Source organism: Pinus tabuliformis, chromosome 2_1 (genome assembly GCF_031772625.1).
Source record: "Pinus tabuliformis cultivar Carrire ecotype Pingquan chromosome 2_1, CPIR1, whole genome shotgun sequence".
Taxonomy (NCBI): Eukaryota; Viridiplantae; Streptophyta; class Pinopsida; order Pinales; family Pinaceae; genus Pinus; species Pinus tabuliformis.
Window position 1 is genome coordinate 801,108,242 of NC_142299.1, and position 24,977 is coordinate 801,133,218.

The following is a 24,977-nucleotide window of genomic DNA, read 5'->3' on the forward strand; positions in this document are numbered from 1 at the left end:
ACAAGATATTGGAGAAAGGACTCATGAAAGTTGTATCTGCCAATAGGGATGACTGGGATGAAAGAATACCCGTGACTCTATGGGAATATAGGATGACAGTAAAGAGACTCCATAAGAAAACTCCATTTCAACTTGTATATGGAAGGGAAGTGGTGGTACCAGCAGAATTTATACTACCTAGCATGTTCATCTCAGAGGCAACAGGAATGACAAACAACATTGCCTTACGAGACAGACTAAACCAACTGATGGAACTTGACAAAACCCAGTTTTTAACAAAATTCCATTAATCAGTGGAGAAGGAGGGTAGAAAGCTTAGCACGATAGGCATATCGAGAGGAAGTCATTTGAAGTCAGGGAACAAGTGCTCCTTTATGACAGCAAGTTCCAGAAGTTACCAGGGAATTTACAAAAGCACTGGTTGGGTCCATTCATAGTAATAGAAATTAGAGATTCGAGTGCAGTAAGGCTTGCACAACTAGATGGAGTCTTACTGCATGGATGGGTGAATGGCACACACCTGAAGCCCTTCCACAACTCATAAAAATATATATATATATATATATATATATATATATATATATATATATATATATATATATATATATATATATATATATATATATATATATATATATATATAAATGGGGTGGCAGATATCAATAAGGTTGCCGCAAACTCTTCGCTTACCACAACCCATTTGTGGTTGGGGGGGAAGTAGCGTCAGTGGACACACATGTAGTCCCCGTTAGCAGAGTCAGTGGGGGGGTAGTGTCAGTGGATACACATGTAATCCTAGTCAGTAGAGTCAAGGGCCACACACGTAATCCTAATCAACAGAATACACATAGGCATGCACTTTTTCCAACATTTATGACCACACAGATACCCGTCTTGTCCGTCGTACCAGTAGTCATTTCCTAATTAAGTAACTAAATAAGCAACTGTCAAAGTAGGAGCTGCAATATCTTTTCCCATTAAGCATAAAGTTAGTTAATAAATAAACCCATCACGGCAAAATAAATATGCCATGCAGCCCACTCTGTACCTTCCAATGCATGTCAGGGTTGTCATGTCCAAGTTGGACGGCGAAGGAAAGGTCTAGCTAAAACGCATGGAAAAATCAACAGAGTAATTATTTATTAAGGCCTCGTCAGTTAGGGAACATCGTGTCAAGGTTGACTACTTAAGTCGTAGAAGAATGAAGGGAATTCCATAATTCCAATTGCAGACAACAGAAGAGTTACAGGTTCGCTCTGAAGAACAGGTGCAGAGACAAAGAAGCAAGAAGCCTCCAGTGCAGATAGTTTATCACAGGAGAAAGGAGATGACCAAATGACTCGTATCAGTTCCACAGGATGCATTGGATGCATGAATTGAAATGGTCGATAATTTATATGGCAAGTATGACAAGGCAAATTTGATAGACAATGACTTCACAGACTATTTCTAGTTCCCAACAATGAAAAGAGAAGTTTACGCGGAGGATTTCCAGAAGGAGGATGGCACTAAGTCCTCCAGGGTCAGGGAAGAATTTAAGGGAATACAGAGATCGACAATACTCCATTTGAGGAGCCTACCTATGTTCGGCACTCAATTTGCCGCGATGTAGTGTACCAAGCTGTTAGTGAGCAGGATGCATGGAGGATCACTGTGGCTAGATAAGGAGTACCCTATCCACGTGGAAGATATCAGTCAGCTCATAGGACTAGCCAAGGGTGGAAATACAGTTAGCATCGCATTCTAGGCAGGGGCTAAGCGAGGCAAGAAGCAGAATGAAGACAACATTTATGCCAAATATGGGACCGAGCGGGGCAGGAGAGGAGTGAAGCTAGATAAGATTAACAAGGATGACATTAGATTTTCCTGTTACCTCATTGCAGGCAAAACAATGTGGCACTTCACAAAGAATGAATGCACCTTGGATGCAATCTCAGTTGCGGAACATTGTTGCTGAGGGGAGGTGCTCAACTAGTCAGCCTATGTTCTCAATGAGTTGTTTGAAGCATGTGAGGACGTGTACAGAAGGGGTGCTGGGTTCATGTTTGGATATCTATTGATGTTGTTGGCGATGTGGAAATGGAGGCCACCGAAGGAGAGGGAAATGGCACCCATCCTCGAGGGCCAACCAATTGCACTCCGGTATGACCCATGGAAGGTGTCAGGAGACCCCAGCATGAAAGAGATCAACGAGATAGCCTTCAAGGACTGGTACGAGCAGATGCTGGCCACCATAAGGTCGATAGAGAGGATACCCAAGGCTCTGTTAGACGAATTCTCAGAAGACCTTTGGTTTGGTGCCTCCCACAGGCATACCTACCTAAGGCCAAGGTACGTCCACCCTCAAACATTTAAGATGAGACCGCTGAGGTCTATCCTAACTGAGGAAGTGCTACACAAAGAAGTGGAGTCATGGCCGAGAGTGGCCTGTGAGATAACAGAAAGCAAGCACAAGTACCTCTTTGGAGCGCTGACTCCATAGGGGAAAGGGGAATATGGGGTGGAGAGCAGCAAGAAGTGGCCAGCCAAGGAGGAAATTGAGCCGGTGCTACTCTAGATGGAGGAAAGGATGTTCGAACTCCGACGAACAATTGCTAGCTTTGGGTCAAGTGAGAGAAACTACCATACCATATTCTAGGGCTCCACCATGTTTACTCCTATCGTAACAACACTGTTGGCCATGAAGCTCCCAATATGAGTAGCACAAGCCCCTCCCAGCCCACAATCCCCAAGCCAAAGAAAAAGAGAGTTTCCCCCACCCCAACTGTCAAAAAACCAGAAGTTATTCTGCCAGCTCTAATCGTCGACCTTACTATGCAGATCGATCAATCAATCCCCACAACCACCATCATTGAAGAGATCCCCACCACCACCTCCACTACATTACATCAGTTGCAGGATTCATCCCCACACAATGCCTCAACCTTCGTGACTTTATCTGAGACCCTTCAGCCTATCCGGCGAGGGACGACTGCGGAAGTGGAAGTTTAGTCAACCGGGTGAACAGTGGGCACCACTCATACCATCGAGATGCAACTTATGGAACTCACCACATTCCCGATGCTTGGGTTGGACCCACCAGAAGGGGGAAACTTAGATTCTACTCCGCAGGGGGAAAGGGTTGAGCCATACTTGCCACCTTTCCCTATAAGTCTCACAGTCCGCCCAATTCCCAGCATCATTCCACCCACTCCACAGTTCACCCTGCCATCACAATAAGCCCATTCGCCTGCCTCCCATTCCAACAAATCCATCGCCAGTGGCCTACCCCTACAACAACAGTTCCCAGACCCTAGCATAATGCAGGCCGAGATGCTCTAACACTGGTCGTCGGCGCAATTGTTTTCATTTATCCAACAGGCAGCACATAGGGCCGAAAGGCTCCATGAGGACCTGGCCCAGGAACATGAACAGCAAACGAAGCAGTTGCAGGTGGTGATAGAAGAGCGTGATCACCTGTGGCAAGAAAACGTTGGATTGCAAGCCCAGGTCGACCAAGTCACACAGCGGTTCAGATCACTATGGCCAACCATCATCGAGGCGGATACTGAAGTACTGGCAGACATGGCTACCTACATGCTGGTCAGCTGTTGCGACCACATCTAGGTGGCATACTCATGCCTGGCAGCTAGCAATGCCAAGATGAAGATGAAATTGGAGACAGTGAGATCTACACTACCAGATCCAATGGCAATTTAAATGAGGACGGTCGAGGGAAAGGTCAGGGAACTGGAAGCAAAGAAGAAAGCTTTAGTCGACGCCCTCGCTGACGGATATGCCCTGATGAACAAGGTCCATGACTGGTCTGGTAGTCTGGCACTGAAGAACCACTTGGTCTACCCCCTTAGAGAGCAAATACAGACCCTATTTGCCAGCACGAAAGACTGCACAGACCCCGCCCAGCTACAACAAATCAACAATCAAATGGACACCCTTCAGGCTCAGGTTGATAGTATCGAGGAGGATTTCGCGAGGACGAAAAATATAATCAGGGATCTACAGCCACTGATTCGAATGCAGGTGTTACTTCTGAAGGAGGTGTGTGACTCCAACAGGTAGCTATGGAGCAACCTCAAAATCCAACGGCCAACTGAATTGACGTCACACTCGGCCGAAGTGTTTACTCAAGTCGTCGATGCAATTCTCGCACAATGGGACACCGTCGTTCAAAATTATACAATGTTTAGGCAGTAGACCATGGCTATCCTGGAGTTGGAGCCTTCATTTGGAATGGGGGAACCTCAAGAGTGAGAAGGTGCAACAGAAATGGATGCCACTCTGCAAGCAATGATTGAAGCAAAAGAAGCACCCACACAGCAGACAGCAAAACCAGAGCAGGTAATAGCACAGCCACCACCAGCAGGATCAGCAGGAATGACAGAGGTTGAAAGAACTTGACTTAATGATGAGTCAAGGAATTGTGGTCGAGGCCTGTTGGGGCCTTCGTTTAAATTTTGAAAAGGTTTTGACAAATTTTGGCTGACCAAGGGACGAGAAGGAAACAGGTGGCAACAACGGTTGGGTGGAAAAACAAGCAGTTGCGTAAGAGTTGTGGCAAGGTGGCAGCGGAAGGCAAAGGAAGCCGAGGGGGTGGGAAGGTGTAGAAGCAGTCGAGGGGAAGAACAACCAAGTAAGAATTGATAGTCCAAGTAACAGAGAAGGATATAAAAGGAAAAGACCAAGAAAGGAGCGACGTTGGATTTAGTGAGGTCAAGGAGAGGAGCAGCAGAGTTGTGAAAGGAGGTGAAAGAATCCCCAGTTGCGACACACAGAGGGAAGGTTGCAGGAGCCTGGAAGACATGGTCCTTGAAGCTGAACTAAACTCGCGGAACTGAGTCAGGTATTTCATGTAGTTGTTTGCGGCGGAAGCCGAGTTATATTGTGATGTTTGTTGTTAATATTGATATAAGGACCTACTAATATCAGTTACAAATTGTGATGTATCTGGGCCCTGTGTATGATGAATCTTTAAATTTTTGAATGTCTTATCAATTGCATGTAATTGGTAGTCCTTATATTCTCACGAGTATGATGTTATCTCTGTGTTATATATAATGTGTCCATATATGTGCTCGAATGCAACCCGGTTGACATTTTCTCGACTCCATGTTGAACCCTTCTCCCTTTTTGTCACAGCACGCTTCGGGTGAGACTCCTTGCCCTTTGGGGTAAGGTGAAAATGTCGGTGATGTCCTAGACTACAATGGACTATTGTTGGCCTCCTGTGCCTAAACACAGGGTCTTCCCCCTAATGACTCATACGAGCCAACAAAATGGAATTAAACAATAAAATAATTTACACCTTAAAAAAATGGATCCCTCTCTATACTTGATATGTAATTTTGTATCATTTTAATATCAATAAATTATACATGACATGGAATTAAATGATAAAAGAATTTACACCATAACAAATTTGATCACTCTTTATACTTGATATGTATTTGATAGAAACAAGTTCAAGATGCATACTATAAAAATTCATAATATATATAACAAATTAAAAAAATAATAATAATAATTTATATGCTTAACCATGATATTTCATAACTTATGCCATCATACTCAACTCCATGCATGCTTCACACTTCTTTTTTGGATGCTAGATGATCCTCCAGACAATTCGCAAGGTCTCCACTCATGTGAAGCACTAATCAAACCTATTGTAGTTTATTGTACCCCTTACCATGGCTCAAATTGTATTATGCTCCATAATTGTTGGTTTCCATAACTTCTTGCATGATGTGTAGGCCTTGGCTCTCGTTGCTTACAATTGGGGTCCCCTGTTATCCCACCGCTTCAATCCATGCCCTAATAGTTGTTGGAAATGTAACTAGTTTCAGTCTTCATAATTGTCATTGTACTCAAGTCAATATGTATATATTATGTAACAAACAAAATAAGAAAGAAAAATATTATTTTATAGCATGGGTTTCATGATTCTTATTGATGGTATTCTAGGTAAAATCATGTTCTTCATGCTCCTAGGGTTTCTTAGGTCATAGGATTTATTGTCATGAGTCAATAGAGTCAACATGAATATAAGACCTATCTGGGCAAGATGTACCTTGAAAAATAATTTATTCCGAATCTAGAAAGTCCTAGAAGCCTCCTAGTACAAGTCGGCCCTAGAAACTTCAAGTCAGCCTAAAGGAAGGTACTTGAACCCCTGAGATGTGTATAAATACAATCAGCTTCAACTGCATTTGGAGCGAGTTCACTCACAAGTTTGATCTCTTAAGAAAAGTTTGATTTGAAGTTGAGAAGACTAAGAAAGCTAGAACAAAGATCAAGGAAGGAAAAATTCTTGAATGTTTTTTTTGTGCTCTATCTCTCTCACACCAGTGAATAATTAGGGTTTCTACAGCTTCAAGGAAGGCTGAAATTGCAGGTTTGAATTGCAGAAGAACAAGTTGCAGGATCGAGTTGTTGGAAGAGAGAATATTCTAATTTGACCTCATTGACTTGAAGAAACATTTTATTTCTCAAAGGAAGATCTCTTGAAGAATTGTCCTTGGGTTTTTGTCATAGCCATAGGGCCAAAGATGCAACTCAAAGTTGCAGGGTCAAAGTTGGGGGTCGAAGTTGCAGGGTCGAAGTTGGGGGTTGAAGTTGAAGTTGGAAGAAGGTTGAAGCAAGATTAAGATTTATTGATTTAATCCACTTGGAAGGGCTTCTTGGAGGGTTGAATTGGTTCTTGGAGGAAGACTTGATCTAGGCTTTGGGTCTTGGTTGTCTCATTTGAAGAAGATTCTATAATAAGAGAAGAAATTTTTTAGGTTTTCCCCTTATAGGGGTTTTTCCCTAGCTTGGAGCCTAATTTCTATGTCCATTTTATTTATTGTTTTGCTCTTGATATTTTTTTGATGAAAATATTTAATAAACAAACACAAGAAGATAAATGAAGCTCATAAACAAATATTAAGGAATAAGGAGAAATTGAATTTAATAGTTTCCCTAATGCAATCTCCAACATGGTATCAAAGCTAAGGTGAACAAGAAAAGGCAACTGGAAGGACACAAAGAAGGTTTTGCTTGTCAAGGGGAATAATTTGTAGAAGGACACAAGGAAAGAAGAAGAAGACTTATTGATCTATAAGGAGGGTTTCCACTTTGATATTTTATTGAAGAAGATCTCATCATCAAGACCTCATTAAAGGAAAGAAGGACAAGTATTTGTTGAAGATTCTATAGTGCATCATCTTGAAGAAGAAGAAACGTCAAAGGATGTTGATATCATCACCCACTCTTTAAAGTTGTTTGAAGACTTCATTATTGAAGGAATCCTAGAAGACATATTTCTAAGACATCTTTGAAGTCTCCTTGGAGGTCTTGAAAAACATTGAGTATTTGAAGACATCATCAAGAAGGAGGACTTGTGGTTGGAAAGTAAGTAGTATATTATTTTCTATGTACCAATCTATAGATAACATGGCTAAAATTTTCATGAAAAACAAAAAACTTGTTGGATCAACAAACTTCCTAGCATGGAAGAAGAGGATGGACTTAGCACTCACAAAGAATTAATTCATGGGCTATGTTCTTGGAGAAGTAGCTAAACCTAGCAAAGACAAGACTCAAGAGTCTTCCGGATAAGCTTCTCGACCAGGTGATCTTCTTAATAGAAGAGACATGTGTCAATAAGCTTGTGCCTATTTGGAGAGATCATCATAAATTATTGATGTGTTGTTTCTTATACATGAAGTATTCATCCAAAGATGCTCCTGTATAAGGGGCGACATATTGTAATGTAGTGAGAGAATCCGCAGCTTTCGCTACCACAATGATATATTCCATTGCGCCACGTTCTCAAAATGTATTAACTACCTGAGCCACTGAAGAAGCTCTTTGACCAATTGCTACATAGACAAAGATTACATTTTGACTCTTTTGATTAAGAATAGTATCTGTAGCTATTGCTATCTTGTCGATCTGTTTGCCCCCAATAATTAATTCTCGTTGACCACGTCCTATAGGAATCATAGAATCAATAGAAATAAGCCTTGTTTGAAGGGGTTCATATACGAAACGCCTTGATATAATACCTAGAGTGGGAGAAAACTACAAGAAGGGAGAAGTAAAGGAACAAATAATTATCGTTGAATCTCTCAAATATCATATTGTTCCCTTTGTTGTAGATTTAAAGACATCAAGGACTATGTATGATAAGTTAGTAAAGTTGTACTCTATAAGTACAAAAGGTCAAAATATTTCATTTAGTAATCAATTATATAGGGTAGTTAAATAAAAGGATGAAGACATGGACACCTATATTATGAACATCTCATAAATAAGAGATCAAATGCAAGGGCTTGGGGAGACTGTTTCCAAATCTGAAATGACTCTTTGTGTATTAAATGTTTTGCCACCTGATTGTAGTAATTTTACAACAAGAATCTACTCAAAGAAAGATACGACACCCTTTGATAGATTCTGGGCTCTATGTATCTACTATGTATCTTGTAATAATATAGGATCAAGGCAAAGGATGATATTGAATCAAATGAAAAATCTCAAGCCTTCATTGCAAGGAAAACTCAAGAAAGGGAAGTTTGGAAAGTCTAAGAAGAAGATAGACATGTCCAAGATTCAATGCTTTGGATGTTAGGTCCCTATAATACTAGTGTATTCCCCTTATTTTTATCTTTAGTGTAGCCCCTATTGTTAATGTTGTGCATGTGTATCCCCCGTATTGTTATTGTTGTGCCCCATAGAAGCCCACTATTGTTATTTTTGTTCCCTTACATTATTATTGTTATGTAGGTTATGATTATATTGTGACCCCTTAGACTCCTATATATACCAAGGATGTTTTATCATTTGTATCATTCAAGGATTTTTCATCTATGTGATATAAAGGAGGTTTCCCCCTTGAAGAGGCTAATTTTGAAGTCATTGATATATCTCTTTTGTGATTTGGCTACATAACATTTGGTATCAGACCTTTGGATTCTAGGGTTTCGTTGTTGTAAATAAGTCATCTTGGAATTTTTGCTATAATTATTTTTTCTACATAGGTTCAGAAGCTGAAATTTTTCCAACGTGGAGCGAAAATCTTGGTGAACTTCCTGTAATAATTTCAGATCTTGCTTTGCTATATTTGCGGAGGTATGGTCTGAAGAAGTTAAGGTTTTTGCATGCTCCAAAATTCAGTCTCAAAAAGGTGACCTTGGGAAAATCGTCATAACTTCCTCTACGAGCAAAGGATTTGAATTTCATCAAAAGTGACTAAAATTTCATAGACTTTAGTATTTTTTGTATCGTTTTTAGGACCAAAGGTCAAAATAGTGACACGTGGCACTCCATACAAATTCACTCTACTAAACCAGTACATAAGCAAGCCATCGTGGGAGATTGTGCATAAATTTATCTTGAAGAATCCAAATTTAGTCTGACTTGTAGCATTGGAAAGAAGACTTAGAGGAATACCACAGGATCAAATTTTAGATATTGAAGAGCCGAAATTACAGAGATACAACAGTTCCAATATCTAGCTCCGAAAAACAAGCAAAAAAAGTGTGTATCTTTTTTAATTTGCATAACTTTTATTTGAAAAATCAATTTGAAGTTATTCAATGGGGCATAATGAAGCATAGATATCATTGTTTTATTCCAAAAATCCTTAAAACGAAAAAATGGACACATCTAGTAAGCAACCAAAAAACTCTTCTATGACGCATGAAGAAGAGGAAGAAATGTAGCATGATATATCAAATTTACTAAACCAAATGCAACAAATTTCGCTCTCGCAAAAAGTAACAAAAAATGAATTGGAAGCCATGATGAATGTTAAGATAGATGGTATAAAAAGGGACATGGGAGTTTTGAATGATGGTTTAAAAGAAGACATGGAAGCAATGATGAATGTCAACATAGAGGGGTTGAAGGAAGGTTTCCCAATGGTGATAAGGTAATCCATGAAAACCATGATGAGGGCAAAAGAAATATCAATTGTGATTTTAGAGACTCCAAAGTTGGGTTTAATAATAGCCACATTCCAAATATCGATACGAGGAAGTTCAATGGCAAGGATCCGGTAACATGGATACTACAAATGGAGAAATATTTTGATTTCCATGATGTGCAACACACACAAAAGGTATGCATTACAACTTTATATTTAGAACCCAATCAATTGGTATGGTATCGATGGATTTGTTCTCGTAAACCACTTTTCACTTGGTCAATTTTTACGAAGGAAATGATAGCACATTATGAGGATCCAAAGAACAACATTTTGTTTATCCAATTGATAAATCTCAAACAAAAGGGTTCAATGGCGGAGCACATTGAGGACTTCCAAAAATTGAATATATTATATCTGGGTAATTGATATTCCAAAGGATCATAGTATTGATGTCTTCATATGGAATTTGAAGGATAACATCCAACATGAGGTTAGCCTTTGGGAACCTTGTTCATTGGAGAAGGCGTTCAAGGTGGCAAGAAAAGTTGAAAGAAAAATTATGGCAACAAGGAAGTCTACCACTCACAACTATAAAGATGAAAGTGTCGCTACTCCTAGCCTTCCACAGCCTACAAGGATGATGCCACAAAAATTGGAGGAAAAAATAGAAAAAGGGCTTTGTTACAGTTGTGATAGAAAATACACTAAAGGTAATAAGTGTGCTGAGAAGAAATTATTCTACATAGATTTTGAAGAGAAGGAAGAAAAGGAACAAGAAACATCAAAAGAGGAGTATATACACCAGGAACCAACCCTGAGAAATAAGAAATTAATCCAACCATATATTTCAATGCATTGGCAGGAATTACCACTCCTCAAATGCTTAAGATAGAAGGATATATTAAGAATAAAAAGGTAATAGTGTTGATTGATTCAGGTAGTACTCATAATTTTATTCATTGTAAGATAGCCAAGGAATTGAATTGCTTCCTATATCCAGCACCAGAGTGTCAAGTGATGGTTGCAAATGGAGGAACTATAAATTGATCTAGAAAGTGCCATAATATCAAGTTAACCATGGGGGAATATGTATTGAATAGTCCAATGCTTTCCATTCCAATGGGTGGTGATGATGTTGTACTAGGAGTCCAGTGGTTACAATCTTTGGGGTCAATAGCTTTTAATTTTCTTCAAATTTTCTTGAAATTTTTTTGGGAAGGAAAGGAAGTGAATTAAGGGGTATCGCAGGGAAACCAAGAAATATAATTAGCTCTAATGGCATGACAAAACTTCTGAAGAAAGAACAATGGGGTTTAATTGCACAATTATGCTCACTAGAGGTTGAAACATCAAAATTATTTATTTCTCCATATCTCCAAAAGGTATTAGACAATAATTCCAAGGTATTTGAGACTCCCAAAGGCCTCCCACCTATTCATGATCATGATCATGCAATCCATTTGATTCTAGGAAGTATTCCTCCAAACATCAGACCTTACAGACATCCCTATGCCCAAAACAATGAAATTGAACATATGGTTGCAGAAATACTAGAGACTTGTATAATTCAACCTAGTAAAAAAAATTTCTCTGCTTCAATAGTATTGGTGCACAAGAAGGATGGATAATGGCATATGTTTCCAGACTATAGGGAGCTCAACAAGATAACTATTAAAGATAAATTTTCCATTCCTATCATTGATGAATTGTTGGATGAATTACATGGAGCAATTTACTCCACCAAGTTGGATCTTCATTCAGGATGTCATCAAATTAAAATGAAGACTAAAGACATTCTGAAAACAACATTCATAACTCATGAGGGTCATTATGAATTTTTGGTCATGCCTTTTGGACTTACTAATGCACCTTCGACATTTCAAGGTTTGATTAATTCCATTTTCAAACCCTTCCTTAGAAAATTTGTGTTAGTATTTTTTGATGATATATTAATATACAATAAGTCTTGGAAGGATCATGTCCAACATGTTGACAGGGTGCTAAAACTATTGGAGGAGAAACAATTATATGCAAAAACCTATAAATGTTTCTTTGGAGTACAGGAGGTGGAATATTTGGGTCATATTGTATCTCATGAGGGTGTTAAGGTAAACCCTAACAAAATTAAAGTCATTAAGGAATGGAAAAGCCCCACAACTATAAAGAATCTTTGAGGATTTCTCGATTTGACAGGGTATTATCACAAGTTTGTTAAGAATTATGGGAGAATAGAAGCACCTCTAACAACATTATTAAAGAAAGATGCATTTTCTTGGACTCCGGAAGAAACTAAGGCCTTTGAACATCTTAAAGAGGAAATGTGCCAAGAACCAGTTTTGGCTACGCCTGACTTCACAAAAACCTTTATTGTGGAATGTGGTGCCTCAAGAAATTTAATTGGTGTTGTTTTAATGCAAGAAGGAAGACCCGTTGCTTTTGAAATTCATCCAATCAATGGAAAGTATTTACACAGACATATTTATGAGAAGGAAATGTTGGCAATACTACATGCACTAAAGAAATGGAGACCTTACCTAATGGGAAGACACTTCAAGGTAAAAAAAGATCATAATAGTCTTAAATATTTTTTGGAACAAAGATTATCGTCATAAGAGCAACAAAAATGGGTCACAAAGATGTTGGGTTATGACTTTGAAATCATCTACAAAAAAGGGAAGAAAAATGTTGGTGCAGATGCACTCTAAAGAAAGGATGAAGATGTGGAAGAATTGTTTTGTGCCATTTCTATTATCCAACCTTATTGGATAACCAAAGCAAGGGATGAATGGAAGAATGATGAAGAGGTGTGGACACTCATTCAAAAGTTGCAGTAAGATCCCAATACATCTGATACATTTAGCTGGAAAATGATTCATTATGGTACAAACATCGCTTATATATTTGCAACAATTCCCAACTCAAGAAAAAAATTATTTTGGGATTGCACACCTCCCCCTTAGGAGGGCACTCAGTATTTTTAAAAACTTACCACTAGGTCAAGAAGGAATTTTGTTGGGATGCCCTTAAATCTAATATTCAGAATTGTTTGGCAGAATGTTTGGTTTGCCAACAAAATAAAGTTGAGACAATTAAGACCCCAGATCTATTACAACATTTAGCCATTCCAAGTCAGCATTGGGAAGAGGTCTCAATGGATTTTAGCGCAAGTTTACCCAAGTCTGAAGGAAAGAGTGTCATCATGGTGGTAGTTGATAGACTTAACAAGTATGCATACTTTTGTGCATTATCTCATCCTTTTAAAGCTAGTACAGATGCTACTGCATTTATGGAAACAATTCAAAAGCTACATGGAAACCCAAATATTACTGTAAATGACAGAGATCCCATTTTTATTGGAAATTTTTGAATGGAGTTATTTTCTTGTATTGGTACTTAATTAGCTCATAGTTGATCTTATCATCCTTAATCTAACGGCAAAACTGAGATAGTGAACAAATGTTTGGAACAATATCTTCGTTGCTTTGTATCTGATAAACAAACACATTGGGTCAAGTGGCTACCTCTAGTTGAATTGTGGTACAACACTTCCTTCCATACTGCAGCAAAAATGACCCCATTTATGGCACTGTATGTATATCATCCACCATCCATCACATCATCTTAAAGAGAAAATTCTAAGGTTCAAGGGGTGGAAGATCACATTGAGAATCAACAAAAAATTCTCCAACTCTTATAGGATAACCTCACTCTGGCGCAAAATCGAATGAAACAACATGAAGATTAGCATCACAGTGAAAGAAGTTTTGATGTAGGCAGCTGGGTATTTCACAGCTAAAACCGTACAAACAAATGTCCCTCAAGCAAGCTAAGAAGGATGATAAATTATCACCCAAGTACTATGTTCCTTACAAGGTGTTGCAAAATATTGGTACTATGGCATACAAATTGGAGTTTCTTGCATGTTCCCGAGTACACCTAGTTTTCCATGTTTCATTCTTAAAAAAGGTTATTGATTACAAGCTCCCAGTTCAAACAGTGTTTCCAGAACTTGACAAAGAAGGAAAAATCATATTTGAGCCTGAAGTAGTCACGGAAACAAGAACTTGACATCTATGGAATTGATTAATTTCAGAGTATCTCATTAAGTGGAAGAACTTACCCGCTGAAGACTCCACGTGGGAGCATGAGAATTTTATACAGAAGCATCCAAAACTACACAAGCATTGAGGAAAACACTTTTTTTAAGGAGAGGGGCGTGTTAGGTCCCTATAGTACTAGTGTATTCCCCTTATTGTTATTGTTAGTGTACCCCCTATTGTTATTGTTGTGCCCATGTATCCCCCATGTTGTTATTGTTGTTCCCCATAGAAACCCACTATTGTTATCGTTGTGCCCTTACATTGGATGCAATGAGTATGGACATTTGAAAAGGGATTGCCCAAACAATAAAATGAACAACAAGAGGAAGGAAATAAGTGAAGCTCACTTAGCTGAAGAAAGGGGAGAACCTAATAAGAAGTCGAAAGGAGAAGATCCCAAATATCTATATTATTGAATAAAGCTCCATATTTATGTTCTTTATTAAGTTTGTTTTTCTTTGTAAGTAGAAAACAGAGTAGCATGAATTATTGTATACTCTAGAAGAGTCTTGGTTTTGTAAAAATCTTGGCATCATAGATAAAACCACTTGATAGTTGAAAGATTATAATACACTTATTTAATTCTCTTTGGGAATATTATATAGTTTAAAATAGAATGAGAAGTTTTGAACCATACTACATATTATAGTTCATCCAAACATTTTCTAACATCGTGTTAGAGGTAGTCATTTTGCAAAGAGGGATCATCAAGATCCTATAAGAATCATCATTTTGGAAAGTTCTTGGAAATAAAATTATGACATAACTAGTATATATTCCATCTAGTATGGAAGCAATACTCTTAAAGGACGAAGGAATGCAGATGATCAAGTATGAAAGACATAATGAAAGTCTTTCTCTTCTTGGAAAAGGAAACCTATCTTTGAACAGGTATAAGAAGCAAGCTCGTTCAAAGGATGGCTAGATGATTATATGAAAGCAAATGTATGCATATTCTTCCCTATAACATGGTTCATATCTACAAGAATCATGAAGGAAGAGTTAGTTATGAATGTGCTTGGTAAAGTCTTCCATATCGCTGCATGATAGAAATTTGACATGTTGTGAAATAAATGGAGATCAAGACTCTCTCACAAGATTGCATGGCATAAATATAATAATATTGATCAACATCAAGTATAGTATCCGAAAGAAAGAAATGGAGTTAACAATGAAAACTCCAAGGAATATATTACAGCTTGGTAATCAAGCTCGATCCACGGGCACTTTAATGATTATATGGAGAAATATTCATGTGGAAATTAATCATGCTAAAGGATGTTGATCTTAAAGAACTAAAGTAAGTCGATGATTTGATGAGAAGTGCCATCATGATAAGGTAAGTCTGATATTTAACATTTTTTATATTGGTTATCTGGTTAACATATTGTTTTTCTACCTAGTAAGATATGGTAGGAATGAATGATGACATTTGAGGCAAGTTCAATTATGGGTGCTAAGCTCAATTCAATGAACATATGATTTGAGTTTATGGTTTTGGAAACTAAAGTTGTTCACATTATCACCTTGGGATTGAAAGGTAGCAATGAAAGAAGATAACCTGATGTTCATCAACAAATATCACTTTCACGAGGAAGCTAAGACTATCTTGAAGTTTGGCAAGGCTCAACATAATGCCTTCATTAATGATGATTGGAGAAAAGTGATGTGCAAGATTGATGGCATGAACCCTTTCACAAAGAAGATGGCTCCACAATACCCAGGAAGGAATAAAGCCAGATATAATGAGATGTGAAGGAAAGAGGGAGCCATGTAACTATCTCCATAAAGAACTGGTAGTCGATGCATTTATGAACACTAGCCATAAATATTGTGGTGATGACTTCCCAAAATTGGAAGGAAGTCAGGAATATCCTCTATATTTTAGAGGGAGTAAAGGAGTCACCTTAAATAGGAGTAAGGAGTTATTCCCTAATCAATATGGGATAGGGATCTACTCTGGTTGAGAGGGAGTGATGATGAACATCACATTTGTATTCTCCTATGCACGTGAAGGCCATGAAGGGAGAATGGTGAATGGAGGATTGGATAAGAATATGTGATTTCCTTGAGGATAAAAGAATCCAAGATAGGAAATGGACTGACACTCTTTGAGGATTGGACAGGTATCCAAGAGAAGAGTGGTCGTAGAGGAGTGATATTCTTTGAGGATTGGGAATCCAAGATAAGAATCCCAAAAGACATACCTAGTGAACATCTATATGGGGTATGTGCCTTGTAGATGTAGTGTGGTATCTCACATAAAACCTCCCAGCACTATTGTCAAAGTTAAGGCCTTACTATGTTGAAAATGTTGGTCATGATGTTGATGCTCAAGGATGGATTACCAATCTGACTATTCTCATGAGAACTCTTTAGTTTGAGAATAACCATGTACCAGGGTGTATAAGTATGATTACCTCCCTAGTTAAGAGGGAGTGTAGGAAATTTAACTAGTTTCGGTCTTCAAAATTGTCATTATACTCATGTCAATATGTATATCTTATGTAACAAACAAAAGAAGAAAGAAAAATTATTATTTTAGAGCATGGGTTTCATGGTTCTTGTTGATGGTATTATAGGTAAAATAATGTTCTTCATGCTTCTAGGGTTTGTTATCTCATAGGATTTATTTCCATGAGTCAAGAGAATCAACAACATTATTATAAGACTGATCTGGGTAAGATGTACCATGTAAAAGAATTTATTTTGAGTCTAGAAAGTCCTGGAAGCCTCCTAACACAAGTCAGCCCTGGAAGCTTCAAGTAGACCTAAAGGAAGGTACTTGAAATCCTCAAATCTATATAAATACAAGCATCTTCGACCTCATTTGGCACCCATTCACTCACAAGTTTGATCTCTCAAGAAAAGTTTGATCTGAAGTTGAGATGACTAAGAAGGCTAGAGTGAATATTTGTTAAAGAATGTAACTATTGTCGGTCTTCATAATTGTATTTGAGTCATGACGTAATGTATTTGTCAAAAAGAAAGAAAAATAAAATTTATTTATAAAAGAAAAAAATGTATTATTGAGCATGGATTTCATGCTTTGTTTATTTGTTTCTAGGTCAAAGCCTCCATTTTAGGATTCTGGGGTTTATGTCTTGGGTCCTAGCCCTTGTCATCATTTAACAGACCCTTCTTGGGCTTTGTATATCAATACAAAAAAATATTTTTATATAAAATCAATCAAATAACCCTCCTCCACCAAGTTAGCCTCAATTTCTACAATTCGAACTCAAAAGGAGCCAGAAACCACTATATATTGGCAAGTACTCAACCTCATTTAGACATCATATCAAGCAAGTTTGATGTGCAGTTGTAAGAGGAAGAAAGAAGAGAGAAATACCTAAAGAAGAAGGAGAAAACCCTAGCGAAGAATAAGGGGACACTTTTCAAGCAAAAGGAAGCCAAAATTATCTCTCCTTTGCCACACGTGTGAGTTTCTGGACTGTTGCAGGAGTGTTGAAGTTGCAGGTCTACAGTAGGGCTGAAATTTTGAAGCTAGAAGGGCCGAAATTTGGGTTGTTGCAGGATTGAAGTAGTTTGACTAGGGTTGACTATTGAAGTTTGTCTATTCATCTTAGGAAGTTGACTTTGTAGATAAAAGGAGGTTCTTTGTCTAGGTCTAAGGTCTTGGATTGTCTCAATTTGATTTGAATCTACTAGTGGAAGAGTTTGACTGGGTTTTCCCTTTCATAGGGGTTTTTCCCTGGCTGAGTGCCTATATCTGGTGTTATTGATCTTCATGATTTTGATTTGATGATTGATTGACGAGAAGAGGATAAAACAAGAACATGCCCAAATCCGCAAACAAGAAACCTAATAGGCCTACAAAATAGGTAAACTATAAGGATTGTTAGCCCACTCCTAAGCACATATAGCAATGCTTAACCCCATAGTTTCCACTCAATGATATATTTTCCTAGCTTAATGAGTTCCTAAGGGATTCGATGTGGTTTTCATATTTTATGTGCATCAAAATGTTTATTGTGCAAGATTTACAGAGATATTGAGCAAATTCTAAGGAATCTAGCATTGGAGAGATTTTAGGGACCTGCTCTCTATAGTAGGAAGACTTAAACCCAGCTAGTTTGGGGAATTTAATGCCTCCTACTGTTGCAAATTATATTTGGGATAAGATCCCCTTTTTTAGGATTCTGGAAGGGAAATACAACCCTCCTCTCAAGGAGGTTGTTCCCAACTTGATGTATAAATAAGAGGCTCAAATTGGCCCAATAGGAGGAGTATAATAGCAAGTGAAGAAACAAGATTAGGATTTTTGTATTCTCAAGTAAGTTTTGCATCCTTGTGATGTAAGAACGGATTTTCAATTAATGGAAGTAGTTCTTTCTTAGTCTGGTTCTTCTTTAAGGACTTTGAGCATCTATGGGTTGGGCCCATCCTAGGAGCCTCAAAACCCTCTTGTACTTTTATTAATAATATGTTTTGTATTTGTCTTATTTAGCTTCTAATATTAGTAATTCTAAAATTAAGATCTGATGGTTTTGTGCATGATTAAGAAAGTGGTTTCTTGAGCAATTATTCATTGTAGGTAATTTATGCAAGTTTTCAGCCCTTTTGATCAATCATATCACTTATTAATGCATTTCTAGGTATATTTCCATCATATTCCTTTTGTTGTTATAAATTCTATAATTTGTTATTTTGTTGTATGGTTGATTTTATGGCTATAAGAGACATATAAAACTATGTTTTGAGATAATAAAGCTTGGATTAGTTTGGCCCTCGCCTTTACTAGTTAAATGACATCATCCTCCATCATTACTACCTCCTTCCTTCATCATATGGTTGCATTCTAACTATTTTACGAGTTCATTGGACTATGATTGGACTCTTCCTATAGCAAAACAAAGAAACTTGTAGCAACATGTGAATGGTCAACTTTCTCGCCTAGTTTAACAATAAACATTTAATTTAGCCTCATAGATGTATTACAGCATGTATGGGATGTTTATGGTGGAATTTAGGGGCATAGATACCTCACAAAGTTGCATGTAGATATTTCTATCAATTGTTTTCTAAGTATTATTTTCTACAATCTAGTTTTATGATTTCTAGTCCTTGATTTCCATCAAGCGTTCTTTTCATTTGATGAAAATAGCATAGGTGTGTGTTCCATTTCATATTTTCAAGTTATTTATACAAATATACTTTTATATATCATAGCTTAGTCTAGCAACTTAACTTGGTTTCTATTCATCTAAACTTCACTCTAGTACCTCCCACTTGTATAAGAATTGGAAGAGGAAGAAGATAGTTCGTGTTTCACATATAGTGTTGACCCTTCTTAAGTTTGTACAAACCACAGGTTCATAATTAAAGCTAAGACCATTGGAGTTGTAGCCTTGTTGCTACAATGCTGAGGGCCATCACTTGTTTGTGTTGTTATCAGGGAGGTGTCAAGTATGTACTTCATTTTTCTTTGATTTATTCACTCCTTATATTTTGTCTCCTACAAAAATAAAAAAGCATTAGCATCCTTTCATAAATACAAAAACAAAACTTTTTTCAGAATGTCTTTCTTTTATGCCTTGCAGAATTAGGGACAAGACAGTAAAATTCTTACCTAAAATCCTACTTCTACTAGTAACCAACCCTTTTTAGCAAATTTTGAGCCTCCTTCCCCATCCACAAGACCTTTGAGGCCCTTTCGAGTGAGAAAAAAAAGATATTTGAGGAGCTTGCGAGAGGAGAAATCATTCAATCCCCACCACTATTATCATTTGAAGAAAGGCAACCTAAAGTGTGTATATTACCCATTAGAGATACAAATGGAGAAGAAAAACTAAAAAATATTAACCCATGTGTGCTTCCATACTTTTATGGTTTAATGAAATAATATGCTAACACATTTATGTTCAAGATTTTTGTTGTGTATAACTTATAATTACACCACATATGAGTAGAAGCTCAAGTTTTTTCCTTCCACCTTGAAGGATGTAGCTCTCAATTGGTTCATGAGCCTTGAAGGTAACAGTATCACCACCTGGGATCAATTGTAGCAAGATTTTAACAATAAAAATTGAGATTACAGTAGAGAAATGGATACAATAGATGAGATTTCATAATGATTCAAGGGGAAAATGATTTTTTGGAGGATTGTGAGGAAATATTCCAGCTAAGATACAGAAGGGCACATAATTTCACTTTGGGACCAGACTCCTTAAATATTTTCCTATTAAGGGGATTCAGAGAAGATCTCATGCAAACTCTCAACTTATTGGCCAATTGGGACATCTACCAACTCACCTATGATGCGATTAAGCAAGTTTTTAAAAACCATTCGAGAGCCACTAGGAAAAGAGGTAGAATGAGAAAAAGTTTGGAAAGTCCTTCTTCCTTTGTGCTTTACTAAAATTGAAATAGGAGGGATTTTAAAAGACTTGAAATTCAAAATATTGCACACATTTTCTATGCAGATGGATAATTTGTAGGTTAAAATAAAACAACGTTAGAAAATTATATATTACACAACAATGGAACACATAAAATATTGTAGAAACACAAACACAGAAAATGCATAAAACAAGAGAGACACAGGTATACGTGGTTCACCCAATTTGGGCTACGTCCACGGAGAAACAGTTATTCCTTTCTTTATATTATCTAGAAAAATGAAGAGATACAACCTACAGCAAATCCACTGTAATTTCCTCTTTGCTCTCACACAATCACCTATCTCTTTCTTACTCAGAATACACATATACACATCCACAGTATAATTCCCTCATATGTAGCGAGGGGTTGCCTTCTAGGGAAAAAAAAACCCTAAATTAAACATAACTTCTACCGCCAGATCATCTACCTAATGAACAGATCATATTAACTACGAAATTACAACATTTTACAAGGAAATTTTACATCTATTTTTAGCTATGGGGGGGCTCATAAAAATCGTCGTCACCCCCCCTAGTGTCATTGCCATCCCATTATGAACTGGGGTCCAATGCCGAAATACCTCTAAATAAAGAAGATAATCAAGCTCCACACCCAACAAACAAGAAGCAGAAAAAGCATTGATTGTGTTTTTCCCAAATGCTCTAAGAGGTACCCTAAGAATGAATGTCCTTTGAATGTTATAGAAGTTTATTCTGTATGTGAAGAAAATAATTCTTTTGATAGGTGTCCATGTTTGGAAGGCTTTACATTAGAGGAAATTTTAGCCTAAAAGTGGCCTCCTAAGGAAAAATAATAAAATAATAGTTAAAATAATAAAATAAGAGTTATGAATTTTGGAGGAAAAGAAGAAAACTACTTTTTTTCAACATGCTTTTTTAATGTATCTTCAATTTTTATCAATGGGGGTCTTCTCAAAATTATGCATAATGGGTACTCGTTGGATGTGGAATTTAATTTCGCACCCAATAAGTGTCTACACTTGAAATTTGAGTAAACCTATAAGGGGATAAGCCAAAAATACAATTAAAAAAGTAGTTTTTCTTCTTTTCCCTCCAAAATGTTTACATGTACCTCTTTTCAAATTTAAAGGAATTTGATTGGTTTACATATTATGACATGGAAATTATATGAAAATTTCATGGGCACTTTAAGGTTGAAATTCCCTTTAATGAGGTTTTTTGCCAAGGAACTGAAGGGAGCATGGAGCATTTGTCCTTTGTCAATCAGAAAAGACCACAAGCTCATAGACAATTTCGACAAGGTATGAACCTCCCTTCTCATTTCAATCAAAATTACGATGCTCATTGTCATCCTTGATTCCCTCCTAATCCTTTAGCTTGGTCTATGCCCACTCCTTGTTGTTCCTCCCTTCTAGCCATATTCCAACCAACCTCCTCAATGGGGTAATCCATCACAAGGATGGAGACCTTAGGTGGCCCAACCACCTTCTTTAATGTCTCCTCCTCAACAACAACAAATACCCTAGAATTCTCCTCTAAAACAACCCCAATTGCCTTCTTAACCAAATCTTAATCCTAAAAATAGGAAAACTCAATCTATCTACGTTGGAGAGATAACTTATTAGAACTATTCTATAGAAATCCAAGAAATCAACCTTAGGCCAGGGAAGGTTCTCCTGGATGTACATCCACCTTCTCCTAACAAAATCCTGAGAAATAGGAGGAGGATCATGTGCCTCAGATCATTCACAAAAAAACTCCCTATCCTGAAAGGTTGGAAACCGAAAGAAAAAAACACACCACGGAAGAGGCTAAACTTTTGGGATAATTGAAGAATATATGTGTCAAAATACCTCTCCTCCAAGCCATCAAGGATGTTCCCATTTACAAATAAAACATCAAAGAAGAATGTCTCAGAATACATGGAAGGAAGAGAAGGGATGTCCCTACTATCAAAGTTATTAATTAACTATCTGATCTAATGCTTGGGCGAGTAATCATCCCTAAGTATTTGGATCTTGGAAGACAAGTGGTAGATGTACATATAAACAATATTGTAGTTCCAAGAATTCTCATTGATCTAGGAGTTGCAATTAATGTCATGACTAGGGAAACCATGTTTAAACTTAATCTCCAAGAGCCCCTGACCATTGTTGTGTTGCAGCTTGTTGACAGATCCATAGTAGAGCCAAAAGGTGTAATCAAATATATAATGGTCTCCATAGACTCCTAGGAGTATCCCACATAGGTCCTCTTCCTCTGGCCTAAAACAAGTTCAATGATTATCCACTCATTCTAGGGAAACCTTGGTTAGATATTGTTGATACATATATCAACTGTAGCGTTGGAAACATGACAATTGCTAATGGGAAATCTCGAAAATAGCTTGTACTATATACCTCATCTCAACCTCTTATTGAAGATAATTCTCCTACATGGGTGGAAGAAGTAGAAGAGGATTCTAACCTCACCACCCTATCATGTGTTTCCAATAAAACCCACCCTTAGCAGCAAGCACATTGATGAAGATGACTTAATTGGCAATTTTCTATAAAATCAATATCATGCTGCTATGAACATTAGTGGGATGAAAGAGGAGTTATCCCTAGGGTAGCCTAGTTTTTCCAAGGACAGCCCATGGGAAGAATTACTGATTGTTGATTCTGATTAGAACAACATAAAAATGGTAGAAATATACCCCTCTAAACTATTGAAAATCAGCTCCTCACTTTCAATTGATCAAGAGGATCAATTTCTCATTGTCTTAAGGTAGCACATTGGTTCCTTCACATGGGATTACAAGGGTATGAAAGGTGTACATCGTTTTGTATTCCCCCACCACATAAACATAAAATAAGATCACAAGCCTATTCACCACCCTCAAATACCGATGAATCCCACCTTAAAAGATATTATGTAATAAGAATTGCAGAAATTACGAAATGTGGGACTCATCTATCCAATTTTAGATAGTGAATAGGTATCTCCTTTGGTTATTATTCCCAAGAATAATGGAAAATGGAGATTTTATGTTTATTACAGGGAACTTAGTAAATCCACAAGGAAATGACATTTTCCTTTTCCTTTCATTGATGTGCTTCCCAGGAAAAAGTTATTTTCCTTATTGTATGGGTTTAGTGGGTACAATCATATCCAAATTAGTTTGGATAACCAATATAATACCAATTTCACTTTTCCTTGGGGGAATTTTTCTTATAAGGTCCTCCCATTTTGCTTATGTAATGCCCCTACCACTTTCCTAAGGGTTGTGCTTAGCATCTTTTTTTAGTTTGTACATGATTCCATAGAAATATATATGGATGACTTCACACCCCATGGAAATGACTTTCAATAAGCTCTATCCAATCTGAGCAAGGTATTGCAAATATGTGGGATGATGAAACTATCCTTAAGCCATGAAAAATGCTTGTTCCTAATGAATGAGGGTGTTGTTCTATGACATTTCCTCTCCTCAAAATGGATCCAAGTAGACCCTAGTAAGATATCCATCATCAAGTACCTTCCTATACCTAAAAAACAAAGAGATGTCAGAAGATTTTGAGGCCTTATAGAATACTATCAGAGGTTTATAAAGGATTTTAGTAAAATGTCCTCTCCTTTGTTTTCATTGTTGACCAAAGATGTTAAGTTTTTTGGACATGTCCATGCCTAGAAGCATTGAGAACATAAAAGAAAAGTTAATGATGAAACCTATTCTCAAAGGTCCTAACTGGACCTCGCCCTTTCACATTCACACAAATGTAGCATACATGGAAATTGGAATAGCTTTAGGTAAACTTGAAGGTAAACTTCCTTATGCAATCTACTTCATTAGTAAAAAATTGTTTAAGGATGAATTAAACTACATTAAAACTGAAAAAGAATTCCTCGTTGTTGTAAATTCTTTAAATAAGTTTATACATTATATTACTAATTACCAAGTCTTCGTACATATTCACCATGTATAAATTAAGTATTATATGAGAAAACCATATGTAAAAGCTTGAACAATCAAATGGTTATTTCTTTTGCAATAGTTTGAATTAACCATTGTTGACAAACCGAGAAAGAAAATGTTGTTGCAGATTTCTTGTCAAGATTAAGCTTTTCTGCAGATGAAGAGTTGGTGGATGATTAGCTCCCATATGAGAATATTTTTTCCATTTAACTTCTCTCTCCATGGTTTTTTGATATTACCAACTATTTATCCACTGGCCCTTCACTCCTCACCTATCTTTAAGGGGAAAATTCAAGATCATTAGAAAAAGTGCCTCATATAGTTGTATTGGGGGAAGCCTCTTCAAGTTAGGACCAGATCATGTTTTAAGAATATGTGTGAGGGAGGATGAAATCTATGATATCCTCTTAGCTTGTCATAATGGACCATGTGGAGGTCATTTCATTGCAAAATGGACAACCTACAAAACCTTGCAAGTAGGATACTTTTGGCCAACTCTTCATAAAGATGCCCAAAGATACACTGCGTAATGTGATGAATGTCAGAGAGTGGAGAAGCCTACTCAGAAGGATGAAATTATCCTACAACCTCAAGTTTCTTTTGAGCCATTTGGAAAATGGGGCATGGAC